Below are 23,284 nucleotides of genomic sequence, written 5' to 3'. Positions count from 1 at the left end.
AGAGTTCAGAGTAATGAGAGTAAAGATGATCCAAAATCTTGGAAAAAGAATGAGGAAAATACAAGAAACGTTTAACAAGGAACAAGAAGAACTAAAGTGCAAACAAACAATGATGAACAACACAATAAATGAAATTTAAAATTCTCTACGAGGAATCAATAGCAGAATAACTGAGGCAGAAGAACGGAGAAGTGACCTGGAAGATAAAATAGTGGAAATAACTACTACAGAGCAGAATAAAGAGAAAAGAATGAAAAGAATTGAGGACAGTCTCGGAGACATCTGGGACAACATTAAAAGCACCAACATTTGAATTACAGGGGTCCAAGAAGAAGAAGAGAAAAAGAAAGGGACTGAGAAAATATTTGAAGTGATTATAGTGGAAAATTTCCTTAATGTGGGAAAGGAAATAGTCAATCAAGTTCAGGAAGCTCAGAGACTCCCATACAGAATAAATCCAAGGAGAAACATGGCAAGACACATATTAAGCAAACTATCAAAAATTAAATGCAAAGAAAAAATATTAAAAGCAGCAAGGGAAAAGCAACAAATAACATACACGGGAATCCCCATAAGGTTAACAGCTGATCCTTCCGCAGAAACTCTGCAAGCCAGGAAGGTCTGGCAGGACTTATTTAAAGCGATGAAAGGGAAAACCCTACAACCAAGCAGGGATCTCATTCAAATTCGATGGACAAATTAAAACCTTTACAGACAAGCAAAAGCTAAGAGAATTCAGAGCCCCAAACCAGTTTTACAACAAATGCTAAAGGAACTTCTCTAGGCAGGAAACACAAGAAGAAGGAAAAGACCTACAATAACAAACTCAAAACAATTAAGAATATGGTAATAGAAACATATATATCAATAACTACCTTAAATGTAAATGTATTAAACACTCCAACCAAAAGACATAGACTGGCTGAATGGATACAAAAACAAGATCCATTTATATGCTGTCTACAAAAGACCCACTTCAGACCTATGGACACAAACAGACTGAAAGTGATGGGACGGAAAAAGATATTCCACGCAAATGGAAATCAAAAGAAAGCTGGAGTAGCAAATCTCATATCAGACAAAATAGACTTTAAAATAAAGACTATTACAAGAGACAAAGAAGGATACTACATAATGATCAAGGGATCAATCCACGAAGAAGATGTAACAACTGTAAATATTTATGCACCCAACATAGGAGCACCTCAGTACATAAGGCAAATGATAACCATCATAAAGGGGGAAATTGACAGTAACATAATAATAGGAGGGAACTTCAACACCCCACTTTCACCAGTGGACAGATAATCCAAAATGAAAATAAATAAGGAGACACAAGCTTTAAATAACACATTAAACAAGATGGACTTAATTGATATTTAAAGGATATTCCATCCAAACACAACAGAATACACATTCTTCTCAAGTGTTCATGGAATATTCTCCAGGATAGGCTATGTCTTGGGTCACAAGTCAAGCCTTGGTAAATTTAGGAAAATTGAAATCATATGAAGTATCTATTCCGACCACAGTGTTATGAGATTAGATATCAATTACAGGAAAAAAACTGTAAAAAATACAAACACATGGAGGCTAAACAATGCACTACTAAATAACCAGAGATCACTGAAAAAAACAAAGAGGAAATTAAAAAAAACCTAAAAACAAATAATGAAAACACTATGACCCAAAACCTATGGGATGCAACAAAAGCAGTTCTAAGAGGGAAGTTTACAGCAATACAATCTGACCTCAGGAAACAAGAAAAATCTCAAATAAACAACCTAACCTCACACCTAAAGCAATAACAGAAAGAAGAACCAAAAAACCCCCCAAAGTTAGCAGAAGGAAAGAAATCATAAACATCAGAGCAGAAATAAATGAAATAGAAACAAAGAAAACAAAAGCAAAGATCAATAAAACTAAAAGCTGATTCTTTGAGAAAATAAACAAAGTTGATAAACCATTAGCCAGACTCATCAAGAAAAAAAGGGAGAAGACTCAAATCAACAGAATTAGAAATGAAAAAGGAGAAGTAACAACTGACACTGCAGAAATACAAAGGATCATGAGAGATTACTGCAAGCAACTATATGCCAATAAAACAGACAACCTGGAAGAAATGGACAAATTCTTAGAAAACCATAACCTTCAGAGACTAAACCAGGAAGAAACAGAAAATATAAACAGACCAATCACAAGCACTGAATTTGAAACTCTGATTGAAAATCTTCCAACAATCAAAAGCCCAGGACCAGATGGCTTCACAGGCAAATTCTTTCAAACATTTAGAGAAGAGCTAAAACCTGTCCTGCTCAAACTCTTTCAAAATATAGCAGAGGGAGGAACACTCCCAAACTCATTCTATGAGGCCACCGTCACCCTGATACCAATACCAGACAAAGATGTCACAAAAAAAGAAAACTACAGGCCAATATCACTGATGAACATAAATGCAAAAATCCTCAACAAAATACTAGCACACAGAATGCAACAGCACATTAAAAGGATCATACACAATGATCAATTGGGGTTTATCCCAGGGAGGCAAGGATTCTTCAATATTCGCAAATCAATCAATGTAATTAACCATATTAACAAACTGAAGGAGAAAAAGCATATGATCATATCAATAGATGCAGAAAAAGCTTCTGACAATATTCAACACCCATTTATGATAAAAACTCTCCAGAAAGTAGGCATAGAGGGAGCTTACCTCAACATAATAAAGGACATATATGACAAATCCACAGCCAACATCATCCTCAATGGTGAAAAACTGAAACCATTTCCACTAAGATCAGGAACAAGACAAGGTTGCCCACTTTCACGACTATTATTCAACATACTTTTTGTAGTTATAGCCACAGCAGTCAGAGAAGAAAAAGAAATAAAAGGAATCCAAATTAGTAAAGAAGAAGTAAAAGTGTCACTGTGTGCAGATGTCATGATACTATACATAGTGTCCTAAAGATGCCACCAGAAAACTACTAGAGCTAATCAATGAATTTGGTAAAGTAGCAAGATACAAAACTAATGCACAGAAATCTCTTGCATTCCTATACACTAATGATGAAAAATCTGAAAGAGAAATTAAGGAAACACTCCTATTTACCACTGCAACAAAAAGAATAAAATACCTAGGAATAAACCTACCTAAGGAGTCAAAAGACCTGTATGCAGAAAACTATAAGACAGTGATTTAAAAAATTAAAGATGAAACATGGGCTTCCCTGGTGGCGCAGTGGTTGAGAGCCTGCCTGCCAATGCAGGGGACATGGGTTCGTGCCCTGGTCTGGGAAGATCCCACATGCCGCGGAGCGGCTGGGCCCGTGAGCCATGGCCGCTGAGCCTGCGCGTCCGGAGCCTGTGCTCCGCAATGGGAGAGGCCACAATAGTGAGAGGCCCGTGTACCGCAAACAAACAAACAAACAAAATTTCTGCTGACAGCCCAGTCAACAAGGTGTAATTAGAGGCTACTTTAAAAAAAAAAAAAGATGAAACAAATAGATGGAGAGATATATCATGTTCTTGGATTGGAAGAATCAACATTGTGAAAATGACTCTACTACTGAAAGCAACCTACAGATTCAGTACAATCCCCATCAAACAACCAATGGCATTTTTCACAGAACTAGAACAAAATATTGCACAATGTGTATGGAAACACAAAAGGTGCTGAATAGCCAAAGCAGTCTTGAGAAAGAAAAATGGAGCTGGAGGAATCAGGCTCCCTGACTTCAGACACTACTACAAAGCTACAGTAATCAAGACAGTATGGTACTGGCATAAAAACAGAAATATAGAGCAATGGAACAGGATAGAAAGCCCAGAGATAAACCCACGCACATATGGTCACCTTATCTTTGATAAAGGAGGCAAGAATATACAATGGAGAAAAGACAACCTCTTCAGTAAGTGGTGCTGGGAAAACTGGACAGCTACATGTAAAAGAATGAAATTAGAACACTCCCTAACACCATACACAAAAATAAACTCAACATGAATTAAAGACTGAAACTCAACATGAATTAAAGACACTATAAAACTCTTCGAGGAAAACATAGGCAGAACACTCTATGACATAAATCATAGCAAGATCCTTTTTGACCCATCTCCTAGAGAAATGGAAATAAAAACAAAAATAAACTATTGGGACCTAATGAAGCTTAAAAGCTTTTGCACAGCAAAGGAAACCATAAACAAGATGAAAAGACAACCCTCAGAATGGGAGAAAATATTTGCAAATGAAGCAAGTGGCAAAAGATTAATCTCCAAAATTGACAAGCAGCTCATGCAGCTCAATATCAAAGAAACAAACAACCCAACCCAAAAATGGGTGGAAGACCTAAATAGACATTTCTCCAAAAAAGGTATACAGATTGCCAACAAACACATGAAAGGATGCTCAACATCACTAATCATTAGAGAAATGCAAACCAAAACTTCAGTGAGGTATCACCTCACACGGTCAGAATGTCTATCATGTAAAAATCTACAAACAATAAATGCTGGAGAGGGTGTGGAGAAAAGGGAATGCTTCTGCACTGTCGGTGGTAATGTAAATTGATACAGCCACTATGGAGAACAGTAGAGTTTCCTTTCAAAACTAAAAATAAACTACCATATGACCCAAGAATCCCACTACTCGGCATATACCCTGAGAAAACCATAATTCAAAAAGAATCATGTACCACAATGTTCATTGCAGCTCTATTTACAATAGCCAGGACATGGAAGCAACCTAAGTGTCCATCAACAGATGAATGGATAAAGGAGATGTAGCACATATATACAATGTAATATTACTCAGCCAAAAATAAGAAATGAAATAGAGTTATTTGCAGTGAGGTGGATGGACCCAGAGTCTGTCATACAGAGTGAAGTAAGTCAGAAAGAGAAATACAAATACCGTATGCTAACACATATATATGGAATCTTAAAAAAAAAAAAAGTGTTCTGAGGAACCTAGGGGCAGGACAGGAATAAAAAGGCAGACATAGAGAATGGACTTGAGGACCTAGGGAGGGGGGAGAGTAAGCTGGGACAAAGTGAGAGAGTGGCACTGACGTATATACACTACCAAATGTAAAATAGCTAGCTAGTGGGAAGCAGCTGCATAGCACAGGGAGATCAGCACAATGCTTTTTGACCACCTAGAGGGGTGGGATACGGAGGGTGAGAGGGAGACGCAAGAGGGAGGAGATATTGTGATATAGGTATACATATAGCTGATTCACTTTGTTATACAGCAGAAACTAACACAACTATATAAAGCAATTATACTCCAATAAGGATGTTTAAAAAAAAAAAAAGAAAGAAGCCAATCCGATGAGAAAAAATAGGCAAAAAATTTGAAAATACACTTCATCAAAGAAAATATATACCAAGGAAAAGTATGAAAAGACTCTCAACATTATTAGCCTGAGGGAAATGCAAATGGAAAACACAGTGAGATACAATACAGATCTATTAGAATTTATTACAGTGTCTAAAATTTTAAATGACCGACTACGTTAAGTGTTAGGATGTGGATGATCTGAACCCTTGTATACTTCTAACGGGAAGGCAAAATGGCAAACTTTGGAAAATTTTTTGGCATTTTCTTAAAATGTTAAACATAAACCTACCATGTGACCCAGACACTGTACTCCTAGTTATTTACTTACCAGAAGTGAAAGCAGGTGGTCACAGAAAGACTCATACACAAGTGTTTGTAACAGCCTTGTTTATAATACCCCAAACTGAAAACAACCTAAATATCTATTAGCCAGTGAATGGATAAACAAATTGTGATATATCTTTACAATGCAATACTACTCAGCAGTAAAAATAAGTCAGCAATATTCCATAGTGTAAGAAAGCAGATCAATGATTGCCTGGGGTTGGGGTTGTGTGGGGTCAGAAAGAGGCAGGAGGGAGGGATTTTAAAGGAGCTGGAGGAGACTCTGGATGTGAGGGAGATATTTAATATCTTAATTGAGATGATGTACCCATGTGTAAACTTCAACAAATTGAACAATTTAAATATGTGAAGTTTTAAATTGTATGTCAATTCTACCTTAAATGTGTTTTGTTAGGCAGTATCTCAGTGATTTTTGATTATCCACTCTCATCATAGAAAGGCATAGTGCTTTTACAAACATCACCTAATACCCTGCTTATCACTTTCTAACTAAAAACTGATTTACTGATGCATAGGTGATATTAGATTTGTATTAGATTCAGTGCCTTATGAAAGTAAAAGCAAAATGATATTGGCTTAAAAACATGATTTTATGCTCTCACTTAAAGTGCCCAGAGGTGGGCAGCCCAGGGCTAAATAGCAGTTCTGTAGAGTTGTCAGGAACCCAGGATTCCATAACTTTGGTTTCATCATATGTTAAGGTAGCTCCTTAACAGCCAGCATTATTGAAGTCATTCCAGCAGCAGGAAAGAGAATGGGACAAAGATGAGCATGCTTCTCCCTTTAAGGACATTTCCCAGAAGTTACACATGACACTTTTACCTACATCTGATTGGCCCAAACTATGTCACATGGCCACACCTACCTGCAAGGGAGGCTGGGAAATATAGTCTTTACTCTAGATGGCTGTAGGGCCAGCTAAAATCTGATGTGTCATTAGCAAGAAAGAGAGGCAGAATAGATATTAAAAGGCAATTAGTGGGCTCATGTTTCCACAGGAGATAAATAACTGAAAAAATAGATTGTATAATTTTTCAGTCATGGGCAAATGAACATTTTCAATTCTGAAAATAAAGATAATTTCCACATGTGGCTCTCACACATTCACTCTTCATCTTCAATATTCATAAGCAGCAATAAGAGAGAGGAAATTAGCTGGGGGAAGGGAGGAAGGAAGAGTTTTGAATGTTTTCCAGTAGTAACTTCAGTCCATTATCATCACATATAGATGTTTCTCAACATCTATAACTGGTATAAAATGGAAATGAATGAATCACTAAGCTTTATAACAGACGGTTATATGATGATTAATTAATTCGGTGGCTCTAGTTAGGGAAAATGATGCAGAAGTCACACATGTTTTCCTTGTTGCATCAGTCAAGGACAATCGGGGATAGGAGTAAGCCATATTAAATAGTGGTAGAGATCAACTGTATATTTTTCTGAAAAGGAGTTTTTGTAAAATTCAGTGGGATGCTTTTGCCATCCATCATTTCCTCCATCCATGCCAGGGCAGAGATTAATTACTGCTAAGTACCTGCAAAGAATGTAATTTTCAAATTTGATAGGGTATGTTTGCTTGCTTTTGTTACATTCATTTCCAGTTGTGTTGCCTTCTAGGGGACACAGGGTGGGATGCTATCAATACAAAGACAATAAATCCTTGTAGCTATACTGAAAGAACTGTGTGAATGATGGACTGAAGTAAAAGTAGGGATGCAGAGGTAGATTTACACTTCCCATCCTGTTAATTCTGGCCCCTTTGGGAGAAAAGCTACTGCTTCTAGTGACCAGGGACTGAAGACTTTGAAAATCCTGTATTCCTAAATTGCTTAAATTTCTAAATTCTCTGGTTGAGAAGAAAATGGGGGAGAAATGAGCAGAAAAGGAGGGCACCATACACTCAACAACTGCAACATCTCCTAAATGTCTGCTTCCATCCATCTTTCATAATATCATCAGTTCCCACTTATTCATTTTTTTATTAATTAAAGATTGAATGCCTAACGGTACCAACCAGGGCCTCTCAAAAGTTGAGAGAGGACTAAGTTAGTTTCATTTTTTTAAGATTCTGGGATGTTAAAAATGAACAATGAGAATTCTGGAATGATAGAATAAGGAGCTCAATGGGCCTACACCCACAAAGACAATTCAACTACTGAAAAAACATTTAAGAAAAAATCTTTTAGAGGTTCTGAAAATTGTCCTATGGGCATACAGCAAATGGAGAAACATTCATTCAAGAAAATCTACTAAATTCCAATAAGAACAGTGAGAGTCTGTGGCATTTGAGCCAGGAACACTCCATTCCCACACACCCCCAATCAGTTCCATGTCATAAAAGTTCTACCCCTGGTGCATGCAGCCAAAAAGATGGGGGATGGGGTGAGGGTGCCTTCTTCCTTCAGCTCCCAGTAGTCTGTGGCTATGGTTTTACCCTGGAAGGAATAGTCTGCTGATGTTTTTTGTCATCCCCAGCCCCATGATGCAGAACTTCTATTTCAGGCCAAGAGAATGAGGTCTCTCTTCCCCCGTCCAGCTTCTAGGGCAGATGCTACACCCCAGGCACAGCAGAACCAGAATGCTGGGCCCCTAAATCACTCCTATTCCACCTCATTTGTAAGAGAATTTTTGGTGTGTTTTGGGGTGAATGGGATCTACAAACACTTTTTTTTTTAGCAAAAGGAACAAAACAAGTGCAGCACGGGAAAAATAAGAGGCCTTCCTTTCCCTTCAAGGGCATCATCAGACCTCTAAAGGCAGAGGCGGGTTAGCATGGTATGCAGAGTAGACCCTAGAGTCTCAAATGGGTTGGAATTTGACAAAAGTGATCCATGTCCAGGCAGTACTGACCTGCTAGACATTTAATTCCTCATGCTCATCTAGAGCTGCCTGGAATAGGGCAAGTGTAAAGCCACAGAATATGCAGCACTGCTCTGCCTTGGAAAACTGAACACTTTGGTCCTCTGAGACCCACAGACAGTGCCAAATATCACATCTGCTGGTGTCTGGGTCCTAGCTGTTTGCCCCTTGTCGCCTAGAAGTGAGTTCTTTGATATCACCGTTACCCTTATGACTTCATTCACATCTTCCTTCTCCACTGTGTCCACTATTTGCAGATGCCCCAGAGCAGAAGTATCATGGAAGGATGGGAAAGTTGAGAAGACCAGGGACTGCTCTGCCTTCTCCAGTACTCACTCACAGAGTGTCATCTCCAGAAAGAAGGTCACTTCTCCCAGCTCACATTGGGTGTCCAAGGGACTTTTCCTGGGATAAAGGAAGGCCATAAGAATAACAAGTTCTGCAGCTCTGCCTGAAGTGGCTGATTTATTTGGAACAGAAAGTGGCAAATTCTATGCCTAAGGCCATTGTCCAAAGCAATAGAGATCTTGGTTAAGAGAATTTATGTTAGCTCTATGACACAAACAAAATGGCAGAGCAGCCAGTTTAATATTGAGAACAAGGGAAAGAGACAGCCAAGAAGAGCCCCCCTGGGGGTAACTCTGGGTGTTGGAAATGCTGTGCACATGTGCTAGGCTGCACCTACTCATGAGCTGTCACAGTAGGATGGAGGCAGACTTGAAAGCAACCCCAAGCTACACACAGACCGATCAACACAGGGCAGACTGCCCTGGCACATGGGGCTCAAGCACAGCCTCTGACCAAACACCATCCGAACAATAAGCTGCTCTAACCCAGGGGGAACTCCTAGGAAACCAGACTTATATTATTTGTAAACACAGCCATTCTCTTCCCAGCAAACAGAAGACTGTGTGCGTGCCCAAGCTATGCCCTCCCAGGAGCCATCAGAGAGGAAACCTCCAAGCTACTGGTTCCAACCCAAATGTGGGGCGAAACAAACAAAAACAACAACACAAGTTCCCCGAATTGGATAGCAGCAAGTCACACACACCAGTATAGGCTAAAAATCCAACTGGCCAAAGGGACTTAAACATGACCTTAACCAATAGTGACTTATACTAAACCCTGGGTAGCCTAGCTAAAAGGTAAAAATGAGGGTGAAAATCTAAGCATGGGCATCAGAGGCTGTGCACTGTGTGGGAAATAGACTTCAGCTGAGTCACACACAAATAAAGAAAGAGTCAAGGAAACAACAACAATACTGGGGGCAGGGCAGGTCAGAACCTAGAGCTATTACAATGTCATCTAAAATGTCCATTATAGGAAGATCACTGACAGTCGTCGGGGGGGTGTGGATTGGAAGTAATGCAAGAATAAAGGCAAGGAGACTGACTGTTTTTACTTCTGATTGATGACCTCAGTAAAGGCAATGGCAGTGGGTGAGGAGAAGGGAAAGGATTATAAAGACTTAAAAAAATATATTGATCAACTGGATAATGGGGGTTGGAGGGATTGGTTAGGGAGAGAAAGTACTGAGAATGAATCCCAGACACAAGTGAATCCACTTGTCTGCTCTAATTGCTTGGGGGATGGGGAGATATTTATTGTATCTGGGACATGTTCAGTCTTATATACTTCTGGGACCTTTGGTGAAATGTATGAAATATGTATGTGCACAAGAGTCTAAAAATCACAGGTTTAAGACTGTATATTTGAGAGTAATCAGGATATAGGTGTTAATGGAAGGTGAGTGGATCATATAAGAAGAATACTTAGATGAAAAGGAAAAAAATCCAGTTTGTATCTGGAGCAACTGAAGTCTGGAAACACAGGGAGAAGAGCCAGTGTTTGGGCAAAAATCATGAGCTCTGTCCTGTCCTAGTTGAGTCTGAAAACATTGTGGGACTTTGAGGAATAGTTATCCAGTAGACAGACTTGTCCAAAAACCAGGCACTATGACCAAACAAGAAGTGGGGAGGCAGATAGGATCTAAGGAACAGATTGGTGGTTTTTATTACCAACCCTGCCACTATCCAGCTCTACCCCAGAAATATCGGTAGGGATCTCTGACCCTGATTTCCTTCATATGACAAAGAAAGGTGGTGAACGTTAATCTTTACATTTCTGTTCACTGTAAAATTCTAATCCTCAAATTTAGTCTCTACCATTCATGACCCTTGTGCCGGCAAATTATGGCACATCTTATCCTTATTATGATGTTTCTTGAGTCTGAACTATGCTTCCCTGAAATACCCACCCCTCCCTTACCTTGCATCACTTATAATACTTTTGGTTCCAAGTACGGAAATCCTAATTTGAACTAGCCTAAATGGTTAAGTGAATTTGTCCGCTTATGTAAGGAGACACTGACAAATTTAAAGTTTCATGTATGGGTTAGATGAGTGTTGAGGTTCCATTTTTTTTGCCTTTCTCTCTGCTCTGTGTCCTTCTGCCTGTATCAACCTTAGGCTTGCTTCCCTCACGGTGGAGTCTATAGTCCCGTTTCATAACAATACACTACAGTAGCTAGCAACTAGAAGGAAATACAGCATAAATGTCATGGAATTCCCAGAAAAAATGGCTGAGATTCGTGCAAATTTCACTGATGTCCGTGGTCTAGCAAAATGCATAAGTCTGGATTACCTGAATTACAATGGAAAGAAAGTAGAGTTCCCTAACTAGGTTGGACAAATGAAAGCATAACCAGGGAGAAGAGCTGGGTTGATTTCATTCAAACTATTACATTGCTGTGACCCAACAGTTGTGCTGGATGGATGCTGAGAAAATCATAACGTCTTCTAAGTAGAATGATGTATCTCTAGTTGTCAGAATCCTATCCATCCTTTAATCCTTCAGACGCTACCTCCTTTCATGGAGTCTTTCCTCATTCACAAAGTAAAATATAATGTTTTCCACCTCTGTTCCATACTCTCCAGGCTGAATGTATTTTTAGAATCTATTTTATCTTCTAGACTCTGAGCTTCAGTACAAGAACTATGTCCTATTTATCTGCATTTTCCAATTACCCAACACAATCTAGCTTTAGTGTTGCTTACTAAATGTTTACTGAACTAAATATAGGTAAAATATTCTGGATAGCTGAAAATGCAGCCTCTTTTTTCTTCTGCCAATTCTTGGGAGGCAGAAATCACCCCTTGGCTAAGTAGAGGAATACCAGAAGTACAAAAGAAATAAGTGGGTCTTTGAGCAATAATTCTCGATATTTAAAATATCCTAACTACATATTAGTTCTTCTTGGATTTTATGACTCCTTAAAGTAGTGAGTGACAAGATTTTTAATTTTAATCACTTTACTATGAATAGTTGATCCCCCCCCCCTTTATTGGAAGACCTGAAACCATGGAGAAGGGACCTACAATATAAATAAATCACCCACCCTCCCCTTTTGGAGTGACTGAAGAATGTGTCCTTCCTACCCTCAAGAAAGGGGAAAGGGGAATTGGTTTTTGGTTACTAATGATCTCAGCTCCAGTTCTAATGGACTGTGAAGGTCTACTCTAAAAGACCGAAGCTTTGAGGGAAAGAATGAAGAGGGTTTCAGGGGAAAGGTAGTTGTATTGGAGGATCCTGGGAAGACTGAGGGGAATACGCCCAAGCAAAGGTTTTGTCAGGTCTTGTACCTGTACCAGCCCTTCACTGCCTGGTACTGAGGATAAGGGTGGGGCACTGCCTGGGAAGTCCTGGTGAGCAACAAAGGCCAAGCTGGATACAGCCCTGGACAACAACCACCGAGCCATCACACTGAGCATGTCCTTACGACCACCCACAGGCCTATGGATGAATGATTATCCACTGTGCACTTCTGCACATCTGCACCAGTGCATGAGCAGCTTACACTCAGAGGGAGCAATGTCTCATCTACCCACAAGATCCAGGTCTGTCCTGCACCTATCAAATGTCATGGACACAACCCTAAATGCCCTCAAACAGCTATAAGCCCAGAGATCATCAAAGAGCAGCCCCTATATCTACTCTTGAGGGGCTGAAGCAACCAAGGTTAAGACCCAGAACACAGTCATGGTTAGTGATACCCACAAACACTATTTTCAAAACATGAAATTGAATATTATTGTATTTGTTTAGAGAATTTGAAAAGTAAGTTACATCCCCTCAAGAAACTAGACTCCTGAGATATTGTAAAACTAATGATTGTGAGTTCCCCAACATCAACCCAGAGATGGGAGTAGCAGATTCTTCTGTAAATACAATGTCATACATTAGGACCAGCAGACACCAGGTATGTCAAAGTAAACCTTTCAGACTTCTGGTTTTTGGTTCCACATGTAAGGTGCTTGGAAGTCACCACTCCATCTTAACAACAAGTAAAAAGCTGAACAAACCGAAAAATCAACAACTCTTCTTAGATCTGTAAGAGAATTGAGGTCACAGGGAAAACTACTGCCCCCAAAATTAGAGAGACATACAGGCAAATAAATACAAAGAATCACAATGTACCAGAGCAGAAGCCTCCATGGGAACCAGTGCTGGGGCAGGAAAACCTGAACTTAATTAACTAGTCGCTAGAGGCTCAGTGTGGACAAGTCTGAGAGTTAAAAACTCCAGGAGGATCTGGTCAGAGGGAGGACTCCACATTTTGTGGGTTTTGTTGAGCTCTAGGAGCTCAACCTGGTTCTCAAAGTAAATATTGGAGAAAAATCCCCTTATGCGTCTGACAGGAGGAAGGGAAAAGGAACCATTTTTAAATGCACCAGAGCATTCTGTTCTTAATAAGTCCTGTCCTCAGGAGAAACTAGTTAACCAGAGCCCACCTGATGGGGTATTTTCAGAGCCTAACTAACCTAGAGAAAGGGGAATACTCAATTCCAGCCACCTTTAGCCATCCAGTCCCACCTAAAGGAGGAGAGAAGAAACTGAGGAACACCTGTGAAATTCACAGTCAAGAGGGTCAGGCTCACTGAAAGACAGAGACCTACTCATAGGGCTAGAGAACTCTTCCCCTCCCCCTGCACCTCACCACCACATCACTAAAGGCCTATTTACCGCAGTGCCTTTACCCAGTCATCATGTCTGGCTATCAAGAAAAAAATTACAAAGTATATCAAAAGGCAAAAAGCACAGTTAGAAAAGAAAGAGCAAGTATGAGAGTCAGATAGGGTAGAGATGTTAGAATTATCAGGCTGAGAATTCAGAACAACTGTGATTAATTTGCTGAGGGCTCAGATGGATAAAGTAGACAACATGCAAAGGAAACCTTCCAGAATATTCGGGAAGGTTTGAAACTGCTCACCTTCTCTTGAGATCTATCTTTTGTTCTTCACTTAAGGACTGAGAGGTACCAGCTAGCAGACCAAATGCAGTGGGGACAGGGAATCAGAGAATATCAGAGCAGGGACCGAACTTCAAAGAGTTTGCCCTCTGACCTCCCGAAGCTGCTCAGTGACCTGAAGGCAATGCAAGAGTAGACCCAGGTCTCCTGACTCTGACCAGCTGATCTCTCCTCCGCACTGACTCTCCTCCAGCAGTATCAAACCTATCTTCTGCTCCCTCTACTGTCCATTTCCTATTTTGGTCCCTACCCCATACTCCAAGCCCTTTTGCACTATCAAGTACGGAGACCCTTTAGCTTGAAAGAAAAGACCTCAGGAACTCATTTCTTTGAAGGGTAAATTAGCAGCTAAAAGTGGCACAGCTCCCCGGGGTGTCTGCATTATAAAAGAGAAGATTTGAGGCAATAACCTATCTCTGAAGGTGGATTTTAGAATTTATGATTCCAGGTTAAGGGATTGGGCAGGTGCGGGGAAGTGGAGCTGGGTCTCTTTCTAAATCTCCCAAATTGCACAGGGGCAGCTTCAGCATTCACTCTTGGGCTGTAAATACTCAAAGGACTGTCTCTTTCCCAGGGAGGAGAGATTTTCATTAATGGGCTCTTTTTAATCTTTCTACCACTCGGGGTCCCGCCTCTGGACCCCTCAGAGATAAATTAGCTACTGGACGAACTGGGGGTACAACTGGGGACCTTGGAACAGATGAAACTGACTGGGCTGTGGAATTTCAACCAATAAGATGAAGTATTTAATTATTGAAAAAGGTCTCATATTCTTTTATTTCAATCAGACCCCAAATTAAATCTTTCACCAGATTCCTGGAAAGTATAAAAACTAACAAGCACTGGATGTGTTTTCCTTTCCCTCATCTTCCTTCTGCCATACAAGTGCTAATAAGCAACAAAATTACCCCCCCACCAAAAAAGGAATAACAATAGGTTGTCTGTACTGATTGCATACTACATCCAGGCGCTGTCCTAAGTGCTTGACATGTATTGTCTCATTTCATCTTCCTGAAGAGAGTTAGGTGCTTTTATTATCCCTAAGTTAAGTGATTTGTCCAAACTCTGCACCTAGTGAATAGCAGAGCTGAAAACTGGGGTACACAGCACTCTTACACACTATACTACTAACTCCTTATCAGAGAAAGTCCAATGCCTTCTGATACCTCACAAGAAAAGAAGATCTGGTTGAGTGCTAAACAAAGGAAAACTGCCGTTTTACAGATCTCAAAACTTTTATAATAGCAACATAATTTCACAGGTAGAAATATAGAGTAAATAGACTAGATTAGCTTATCAACGTTTCTCTATTTTGAAAGACTTGGCAAGCATGTGATATACCCTCTGAGCCCCTGTTGGGTCACCCATAAAATGATGATAGTAGCAAATATCTTAACTTGTATACAAAGTAATATACATGAAAGTTCTTCATAAACTTTTTTTTTTTTTTTTTTTTTTTTTGCAGTATGCGGGCCTCTCACTGTTGTGGCCTCTCCCGTTGCGGAGCACAGGCTCCGGACGCGCAGGCTCAGCGGCCATGGCTCACGGGCCCAGCCACTCCGCGGCATGTGGGATCTTCCCGGACCGCGGCACGAACCTGTGTCCCCTGCATCGGTAGGCAGACTCTCAACCACTGCACCACCAGGGAAGCCCCATAAACTTTTTTAAGACCCCCATCCAAATGTCAGAAGCAATTATTTTTATACATATGCATGATTAAGATGCAAATACAAATTGTGAAACTTCAGTGATTCTGCATACAAGTTAAAGGCTCTCTATGAGTTATAAAAGTTAAAGGCTCTTATATTTGTATTTAAACCTGGCATTGTACAATATATGATGAATGTTAAAATTCAAGCTAATAATTTAAAATTTAATTTTTCTTTACTTAGAATTTTATTTCCTTTATATATTTTATTATACTTTAGCACCTTTAATTGCGCTTTTTTCCTTTTTTTTGCAAAAGAGGCCCACATCTTCATTTTGCAGTGGTGCAAAATGAAAAAGGCCCCATGAATGAGATAGCAAGGCCTGGACTCAAGATGGTTCTCCACTAAAGCTCGAAAACATACTCAAAGGCAGATTATACTCTAATTAAACTGATTATCACTGATAGCGACAGTGATAACAATATATCATCACCCTGTGTTCCCACACATCACCCATGTGACACATTTACTGTTAACATCATTAATTATCAATACAGGACAATTCATTCCATGGCTTACTTGAGTTATTAAAGATTGAAGAACATATTCTTAACAGATATTCTTCAGAGAACACAGAAAAACAAGACAATCTTTCTGTGGTAGTTCAGTCCTGAGTTTCCTTAACTATTTGCTTAGGTATTTGTAAAAAGTATCTTCCTGGAAAAAAAGAAAACAAGTTTGCCAAGCTGACAATGTACAAATTTATAAAGGCATTCTAACTTTAATTGCTTTTATTATCGTAAAGCCAGTCCAACACTACTCAATGTTTCTGGTAATTAGAGTCTAGTTGAAATAATCATAGGATGACTGGTGTCTGCTGCCATGTTGCTGATGATGGTAAAGAGCTCCTCTGTTTCACCTCAGGCTCTTTTCTGTCTCCTAAACCTAGAGCCCATTATGAATTTCCTTCCCTGTCCTCAGATCAGTAACACAGAGGACACAACCAGTTCCTGTGTCCCACGGAGCATCAATCCACAAAGTGCATCTCCTGCTCTGGTACAGTGGATGGCTTCTCTTAAGTGCAAGTATAAGATAACTAGCTACTGTTGGCCATAGAAACACATATACAAATAATGAAGCAATTAATCACACTCATGGTGCTGAAATTTTAAAACAGTTGTTAAAATTGATTTAATCATAAATTCTGTACTTATTGCCATAATGATATGTGTTTTAAAGGTGAATAAAACATTTAAGAAAAATCATTCTCTGGGACTTGTAATTTTATGGAAATGTTTAAGAAAATTTTGATGAATTTTGTGATCGGTGTTCAGGTTTTTAGGAAATAAGATACGTAAGGTTTGTGAATTTAAATGCATTACATTTTAAATAATGATCAAATATTTTTAAACATGTCTTTAATCAATTCAGTAATAGCAACTATTCCTGCCTATGCATAAAATTCTGTCAGATGTTTAATATCCCAATGGCATATAAGGAGAAATTCAAAACTGGATAACTTTTATGCTGTTATATAAATAAAAAATTGAATTTTCAATTTTTTATAAAATACATCCAATACAATTTGTGTTAATTTCATTTAATTTACTTCTTAAATATTTCTTTGACTGGTGGGACCATGCTACAAAGTGCTGGGGGAATAGGAGAATGACTGAGGCATAACCTTTCCCCTAAGAGCACTTAAATCTCATGGAAAACAGACTTAGAAAAATAACAGTACCTGTATATTCAATGAGAGGGAAAAGGTCAAGAGGAGTAAAGCCACTCATCATTATTCCTGCCTGGGGATGGCAACTGAGAAAGTAGAGAATCTACAAAATTGATTTTGGTAGATAACCAATCCTAAATTTCTCTGTTCCAGACAAATTACCACATTAAAAAACACTTTAAAAAACAGAACTCTTAGGAAAGCAGTTTTTCACATGTTCAGTACACTTAATTGTGTGGTTTTTTGTTTTGTTTTATTTTTTTTATGGCACAAAATCGTTTATAATTTATTTACCATTGAGCTAAATGAAGGAGGGGTTCACATTCTTTGCAAAAAAATTAAGTTGCTGATGTTGTTTGCTTTTAGAGCCAGTTAAGAATTGTGTCAAACTACACAGGAGTTTTCCTATCTTGAAAAACGCTGAAGGTCCTGGAGCGGCTAACTTTACATTCCAAATGAATTAATAATGGACCTCACACAACATTCCCAGCAGAGAGGTCCCAGGATACCAGTCTTCATGTTCCTCAGGCTTAGAATGTGTAATTCTTCTAGAAGCTGCTTTCTGCTATGTGCAGCTCTATTTTGGGACTAGGTTGCTACTTTCTTTTTTTTTTAACATCTTTATTGGAATATAATTGCTTTACAATGGTATGTTAGTTTCTGCTTTATAACAAAGTGAATCAGCTATACATATACATATATCCCCATATCTCCTCCTTCTTGCGTCTCCCTCCCACCCTCCCTATCCCACCCCTCTATGTGGTCACAAGCACTGAGCTGATCTCCCTGTGCTGTGTGGCTAATTCCCACTAGCTATCTACTTTACATTTGGTAGTATCTATAAGTCCATGCCACTATCTCACTTCATCCCAGCTTACCCTTACCCCGTCCCGTGTCCTCAAGTCCATTCTCTACATCTGCGTCGTTATTCTTGCCCTGCCCTTAGGTTCTTCACAACATTTTTTTTTTAAGATTCCATATATATGGGTTATCACACTGAATTTTTTTCTCTTCCTGACTTACTTCACTCTGTATGACACTCTCTAGGTCCATCCACCTCACTACAAATAACACAATTTTGTTTCTTTACATGGCTGAGTAATATTCCATTGTATATATGTGCCAAATCTTCTTTATCCATTCATCTGTTGGTGCACACTTAGGTTGATTTCATGTCCTGGCTAGCTGCAAGAAACATTGTGGTGCATGACTCTTTTTGAATTATGGTATTCTCAGGTTATATGCCCAGTAGTGGGATGGCTGGATCACATGGTAATTCTATTTTTAGTTTTGTAAGGAACCTCCATACTGTTCTCCGTAGTGGCTGTATCAATCTACATTCCCACCAACAGTGCAGGAAGGTTCTCTTTTCTCCACACCCTCTCCAGCATTTATTCTTAGTAGATTTTTTGATGATGGCCATTCTGACTGGTGTCACGTGATACCTCATAGTAGTTTTGATTTGCATTTCTCTAATGATTAGTGATGTTGAGCATCCTTTCATTTTGGTGGCAATCTGTATATCTTCTTTGGAGAAATGTCTATTTAGGTCTTGTGCCCATTTTTTGATTGGGTTGTTTGTTTTTCTGATATTCAGCTGCATGTATATTTTTTATTGCTTTAGAGATTATTGCTTTGTCCGTTGCTTCATTTGCAAACATTTTCTCCCATTCTGAGGGCTGTCTTTTTGTCTTGTTTATGGTTTCCTTTGCTGTGCAAAACCTCTTAACTTTCATTAGGTCCCATTTGTTTATTTTTGTTTTTATTTCCATTTCTCTAGGAGGTTGGTCAAAAAGGATCTTGCTGTGATTTATGTCATAGAGTGTTCTGCCTATGTTTTCCTTTAAGAGTTTTATACTGTCTGGTCTTACATTTAGGTCTTTAATCCATTTTGAGTTTATTTTTCTGTATGGTGTCAGGGAGTGTTCTAATTTCATTCTTTTACATGTAGCTGTCCAGTTTTCCCAGCACCACTTACTGAAGAGGTTGTCTTTTCTCCATTGTATATTCTTGCCTCCTTTATCAAAGATAAGGTGACCATATGTGCGTGGGTTTATCTCTGGGCTTTCTATCCTGTTCCATTGCTTTATATTTCTGTTTTTGTGCCAGTACCATACTGTCTTGATTACTGTAGCTTTGTAGTACAGTCTGAAGTCAGGGAGCCTGCTTCCTCCAGCTCCATTTTTCTTTCTCAAGATTGCTTTGGCTATTCAGCGTCTTTTGTGTTTCCATACAAATTGTGCAGTTTTTTGTTCTAGTTCTGTGAAAAATGCCATTGGTAGTTTGATAGGGAATGCATTAAATCTGTAGATTGCTTTGGGTAGTAGAGTCATTTTCACAATGTGGATTCTTCCAATCCAAGAACATGGTATATCTATCCATCTGTTTGTATCATCTTTAATTTCTTTCATCACTGTCCTATAGTTTTCTGCATACAGGTCTTTTGTCTCCTTAGGTAGGTTTATTCCTAGGAATTTTATTCTTTTTGTTGCAATGGTAAATAGGAGTGTTTCCTTAATTCCTCTTTCAGATTTTCATCATTACTGTATAGGAATGCAAGAGATTTTTGTGCATTAATTTTGTATCTTGCTACTTTACCAAATTCATTGATTAGCTCTAGTAGTTTTCTGGTAGCATCTTTAGGATTCTCTATGTATACTATCATGTCAACTGCAAACAGTGACAGCTTTACTTCTTCTTTTCCGATTTGGATTCCTTTTATTTCTTTTTCTTCTCTGACTGCTGTGGCTGTAACTTCCAAAGCTATGTTGAATAATAGTGGTGAGAGTGGGCAACCTTGTCTTGTTCCTGATCTTAGTGGAAATGGTTTCATTTTTTCACCATTGAGGACAATGTTTGCTGTGGGTTTGTCATATATGGCCTTTATTATGTTGAGGTAAGTTCTCTCTATGCCTACTTCTAGAGGGTTTTTATCATAAATGTGTGTTGAATATTGTCAAAAGCTTCTTCTGTGTCTATTGAGATGATCATATGCTTTTTCTCCTTCAGTTTGTTAAAATGGTTTATCACATCAATTGATTTGTGTATATTGAAGAATCCTTGCATTCCTGGGATAAACCCCACCTGATCATGGTGTATGATCCTTTTAATGTGCTGTTGAATTCTGTGTGCTAGTATTTTGTTGAGGATTTTTGCATCTATGTTCATCAGTGATATTGGCCTGTGGTTTTCTTTTTTTGTGACATCTTTGTCTGGTATTGGTATCAGGGTGATGGTGGCCTCATAGAATGAGTTTGGGAGTATTCCTCCCTCTGCTATATTTTGGAAAAGTTTGAGAAGGATAGGTGTTAGTTCTTCTCCAAATGTCTGATAAAATTCACGTGTGAAGCCATCTGGTCCTGGGCTTTTGTTTGTTAGAAGATTTTTAATCACAGTCTCAATTTCAGTGTTTGTGACTGGTCAGTGTATGTTTTCTTTTTCTCCATGGTTCAGTCTCAGAATGTTATGGTTTTCTAAGAATTTGTCCATTTCTTCCAGGTTGTCCATTTTATTGGCATAGAGTTGCTGGTAGTAATCTCTCATGATCCCTTGTATTTCTGCAGTGTCAGTTGTTACTTCTCCTTTTTCATTTCATATCTATTGATTTGAGTCTTCTGATTTTTTCTTGATGAGTCTGGCTAACGGTTTATCAATTTTGTTTATCTTCTCAAAGAACCAGCTTTTAGTTCTATTGATCTTTGCTGTTGTTTTCTTTGTTTCTATTTCATTTGTTTCTGCTCTGATCTTTATGATTTCTTTCCTTCTGCTAACTTTGGGTTTTTTTTTGCTTCTTCTTTCTCTAATTGCTTTAGGTGTGAGGTTATGTTGTTTATTTGAGATTTTTCTTGTTTCCTAAGGTCGGATTGTATTGCTATAAACTTCCCTCTTAGAACTGCTTTTGCTGCATCCCATAGGTTTCGGGTCATCGTGTTTTCATTGTCATTTGTTTTTAGGTTTTTTTAAAATTTCCTCTTTGATTTTTTCAGTGATCTCTTGGTTATTTAGTAGTGCATGGTTTAGCCTCCATGTGTTTGTATTTTTTACAGTTTTTTCCTGTAATTGATATCTAATTGATATCTAATCTCATAGCACTGTGGTTGGAATATATACTTGATAGGATTTCAATTTTCTTAAATTTATCAAGGCTTGATTTGTGACCCAAGATATGATCTATCCAGGAGAATGTTCCATGAGCACTTGAGAACAAAGTGTATTTTGTTATTTTTGGATGGAATGTCCTATAAATATCAATTAATCTGTTTAATGTATCATTTAAGGCTTGTGTTTCCTTATTTATTTTCATTTTGGATGATCTGTCCATGGTGAAAGTGGGGTGTTAATGTCCCCTAATATTATTGTTTTACTGTTGATGTCCTCTTTTATGGCTGTTAGCATTTGACTTATGTATTGAGATGCTCCTATGTTGGGTGCATAAATATTTACAATTGTTATATCTTCTTCTTAGGTTGATCCCTTGATCATTATGTAGTGTCCTTCTTTGTCTCTTGTGATAGTCTTTTATTTAAAGTCTATATTGTCTGACATGAGAATTGCTACTCCAGGCTTCTTCTGATTTCCATTTTCATGGAATATCTTTTTCCATCCTCTCACTTTCAGGCTGTATGTCTCCCTAGGTCTGAAGTGGGTCTTTTGTAGACAGCAAATATATCGGTCTTGTTTTTGTATCCATTCAGCCAGTCTATGTCTTTTGGTTGGAGCATTTAATCCATTTACATTTAAGGTAGTTATCGATATATATGTTTCTATTACCATATTCTTAATTGTTTTGGGTTAGTTATTGTGGGTTTTTTCCTTCTCTTGTGTTTCCTGCCTAGAGAAGTTCCTTTAGCATTTGTTGTAAAGCTGATTTGGTGGTGCTGAATTCTCTTAGCTTTTGTTTGTCTGTAAAAGGTTTTAATTTCTCCATCAAATCTGAATGAGCTCCTAGCTGGGTAGAGTAATCTTGGTTGTAGGTTTTTCTCCTTCATAACTTTAAATATATCCTGCCAGTCCCTTCTGGCTTGCAGAGTTTCTGCTGAAGGATCAGCTGTTAACCTTATGGGGATTCCCTTGTATGTTTTTTGTTGCTTTTCCCTTGCTGCTTTTAATATTTTTTCTTTGTATTTAATTTTTGGTAATTTGATTAATGTGTCTTGGCATGTTTCTCCTTGGTTTTATCCTGTATGGGACTCTCTGAACTTCCTGGCCTTAATTGACTATTTCCTTTCCTATATGAGGGAAGCTTTCAACTATAATCTCTTTATATATTTTCTCAGTTCCTTTCTTTTTCTCTCCTTCTTCTGGGACCCCTATAATTCAAATGTTGGTGCTTTTAATATTGTCCCCGCAGTCTCTAAGCCTGTCCTCAATTCTTTTCATTCTTTATTCTGCTTTGCAGGAGTTATTTCCAATATTTTATCTTCTAGGTCACTTATCCATTCTTCTGCCTCAGTTATTCTGCTACTGATTCCTTCTAGAGAATTTTTAATTTCATTTATTGTGTTGTTCATCATTGTTTGTTTGCTCTTTGGTTCTTCTAGGTCCTTGTTAAACGTTTCTTGTGTTTTCTTCATTGTATTTCCAAGTTTTTGGATCATCTTTACTCTCATTACTCTGAATTCTTTTTCAGGTAGACTGCCTGTTTCCTCTTCATTTGTTTGGTCTGGTGGGTTTTTACCTTGCTCCTTCATCTGCTGTGTATTTCTCAGTCTTCTCATTTTGTGTAACTTACCGTGTTTGTTGTCTTGGCTGCAGGTTCGTAGTTCCCACTGTTTTTGGTGTCTGCCCCCAGTGGGTTTCAGTGGTTGTGTAGGCTTCCTGGTGGAGGGGACTGGTGCCTGTGTTCTGGTGGATGAGACTGGATCTTGTCTTTCTGGTGGGTAGGCCTGAGTCTGGTGTTGGGTTTCGGGTGTCTGTGACCTTATTATGATTTTAGGTAGGCTCTCTGCTAATGGGTGGGGTTGTGTTCCTGTCTTGCTAGTTGTTTGGCATAGGGTGTCCAGCAGTGTAGTTTGCTAGTCATTGAATCGAGTGGGTCTTCGTGTTGAGAT

This window comes from Lagenorhynchus albirostris, chromosome 3 (assembly GCF_949774975.1).
Source record: "Lagenorhynchus albirostris chromosome 3, mLagAlb1.1, whole genome shotgun sequence".
Taxonomy (NCBI): domain Eukaryota; kingdom Metazoa; phylum Chordata; class Mammalia; order Artiodactyla; family Delphinidae; genus Lagenorhynchus; species Lagenorhynchus albirostris.
Note: the sequence above shows the minus strand (reverse complement) of the source record.